Here is a 3379-nt window from a genome sequence, read left to right as displayed (position 1 = left end):
ACAAACTGCTACTACTACTACTACTACTACTACTACTACTACTACTACTACTACTAACTACTACTACTACTACTACTACTACTACTACTACTACTACTACTACTACTACTACTACTACTACACATACTGCTGCTACTACTACTATTAAAACACAAACTGCTACTATTACTACTATTACTACTACTAGTACTACTACTACTAGTACTACTACTACTACTACTACTACTACTACTACTACTACTACTACTACTACTACTACTACTACTACTACTACTACTACTACTACTACTTTTTTCCAGTACACAGAGACAGTCCAAGGTGAGAAAAAAAAAGTCACACAAACTATGAAATACTACAATACTATGCAACACTACAATACAATACTATACAAACTACCACTACTACTTTTTTCCAGTACACTGAAACCCAAACTGTCCAAGAGCAAAATTCACACTGAGTCCCAACATGGCTGCCAACACAAAACAGAGCAGCTCCCACTGCCACACGCACTCTCTTCAACTTTCGCCTTTAATGTTCCCCTTTAAAACTTTAACCCCCGCAGGCCTCCTATGTTTTAAACCAGTGAAAAAATTAGCGTGTACCTCAAACATCAAAACTCAAAAGGTTGCTCGGCGAGTGGTGGATGGTGCAACGTTTTGAAAGAGTCGTAATTTAGGTTCAAATCTCAAATCTCCACTTCTGGCTTTGGTTACCGCAGTAACCTTAAATTAAACATCTCCTCCCCCGTCAACTATAAGAGGAGTTTCTAATGTAAAACGGAATCGCAGATGAAAAATTGTCCGTGATACATTAGTAATATGGTCAAATCTTTGGGTGCGTTTGTGGGTCTTGCATTTTGAAAAGTGGTTTTATCTTTTATGGGCCCAGCTGGACGTTTCCCTTTGTTCTCAGCTGGGGAGAAAAGTTACTGAATAAAGTCAACAGTGCAAGATGACAGTAATTTCAGAATCAGTTTATATTCAGAAAATATTTGGACTTTCTGTATAAAAATGTTTTCTATACTCTCATGATCTCAAACACATAAAGTTCAAAATGTCCTTGTTTAATTACTGTTTTTGTTATAAAGCTGTTAAAGGTCCTATAATATGCAAAACGGACTGTTGTGATCTTATTATTATGTAATTTCATCAAACACATACCTGGAGTCGTGTTTTGTTTCATCCATATGTTTGGGTAATCCTGGTTGATTAGACTGTCTACATCAGACATGTCAGACTCAGGCCCGGGGACCAAATTTGGCCTGTGATATAATTATATTTGGCCTGCGAGATCATATCAAATATGTATTAGAGCTGTCCCAAAGGATACAGATAGGCTATAGAGACATTATTTATTTAAAATGTTGTTATTATTTCATATTATGCTTGTTCTGGATTTAACAGGTTTAAGATTACATATCTTGAAAGAAGAGAAAACATGCAGATGTTGTTGAAATTTTTCAATAAATATTTAGTTTGGCCCATGACTTAGTCCCAGTTTTTAATTTTGGCCCTCTGTGAAGTTGAGTTTGACACCCCTGGTCCACATCTACAAAGCTCAAAATGCTCTGTTTTACCTTGTGATGTCATGAAGTGGTAGTTTTTAAATCAAGTTACCCTTTACCTTTTGTTCAGTCCAATTCCAGGACTGAAATGACCCAAGTGATTCTAGTGAAGGTGTGTGGAGTTTAAAAACACAGTGAAACACTCCCTGTATTACCACATGACATCACAAGGTGGAACAGAGTTTTTTCCGTTTGAGAGAAGAACTCTATATATGTAGAGTCGTCTGCAGTTGCCTAAATATGTAGAGTTTGTGTGTTAAAACGTGTGAATGAAACAAAACACAACTCCAGGTCTCCGGGAAATAACATAACATGTTAACATGTTATTACCCGCAAAGGCAATTTTGACATAGTTTTAAGAAATATAGTGAGAAATAGCATGAAGTAATCAACTACTACTCATCTACTACTACTACTACTACTACTACTATTGCTACTTCACTCTTTGATATTATATTGTGACGAGTGAACTACTGTGTCCAAATAATTTCCATTGTGGATGAATAAAGTTTGTCTAAGTCTTCTACTACTACTACTACTACTACTACTACTACTATTACTACTCTTACTACTATTACTACTGCTGCTGCTTCGGGCTGGGCAAATAATTGAATAAATTTGATTAATTCTAGTATTTCAGTAATAGAGATTTAAAAAAATGGCAACATTGTGAAATTGCGGAATTGGGATTAGAATGAAAATGTCAGGAGCTCTCATAATCGAGCTTTATTTTTTGACTATATCACCCAGCCCTGCTCCTACTGCTTTTTTCCAGTACATTCAAACCCAAACAGGCCAAGGTGAGAGCAAAATTCACATTGAGTTCAAAATCTGTTTCAGGAAATGGTACATTTCAAAACTAGTCTTTTATCGCACAAGAATAATTTCCACTGGTGATTTTGTGTGTACACATGTTGTTCTCTCTCTGAATACAGGTTGAGTACAGGTTGCAGATTTCAGGTGGCAGTTTTTTGGGGAGGTTGGAGATGTGTCCGGGGTAATTGCCACGCTGAAGGGCACCCACATGCTCCACGCTCCTGTGACTTCCATTTGAATAAAAGCTCCAGTCAAACTCTTACAAAACGTTCCAACAATTACAAAGCTTTCTAGCAGCTAGTCTAGTCTCTCACCACGTCGTGCACTGCTGTAGTCACTCTGACAAACATATTTTTATTGATACTTTGCGGCGACATCATGTTGGGGGTGTTCTACATGTATCTCTAATGGCGGAATGTGTGGGAGGAAACATGGTGACACAATGAACACATTAGAAAACACTGTCAAAAGTTTTAAAATTGTCTGAAAACTCAAGAAAAAGTACCAAATGGATTTAAACAAGACATTTTCAGGAGCCTGTGATCAGTACAAGTGTTCATGGTCCATTTAGGTGTTTGATTTCCAACAAAAATGGGGGAAAAAAAGGTAAATGGATAATTGTAGTTCCAGTTAAGTCAGTTCTTTATGGTCAGATTGTGTTAAAAATACAGCAGAGATTGAAGTCTAATATCATCAATCTTAATTTCAAAGCCAAATCCATTTTAAAGGTGCTCAGTGTCACTTTTCTGGTGGGGAGCTGTTGCTAACCTGATCAGCAAGATGAATTGTAACCAGCCTCAGAGCAGCATTGTGGTTTGGGTGGAGCGAAAGGTGAAGTGTCCAAACAAACCAAAACAAACATGGTAACACAGTGGATGTACTTCTGCCTATTTTTATCAGAATACCATTTAGTATTTAAAAAAACAAGCAGAGGGAAGCACTCAATCCACTTGTGTGATTTTCTCTCAACACAATAAAAGTCTGATGGTCTAATAATCA

This window comes from Boleophthalmus pectinirostris, unplaced genomic scaffold, assembly GCF_026225935.1.
Source record: "Boleophthalmus pectinirostris isolate CB_2022bp ecotype Guang Dong unplaced genomic scaffold, ASM2622593v1 HiC_scaffold_11, whole genome shotgun sequence".
In the NCBI taxonomy this organism is placed as follows: Eukaryota; Metazoa; Chordata; class Actinopteri; order Gobiiformes; family Gobiidae; genus Boleophthalmus; species Boleophthalmus pectinirostris.
This window is presented reverse-complemented; position numbering follows the sequence as displayed.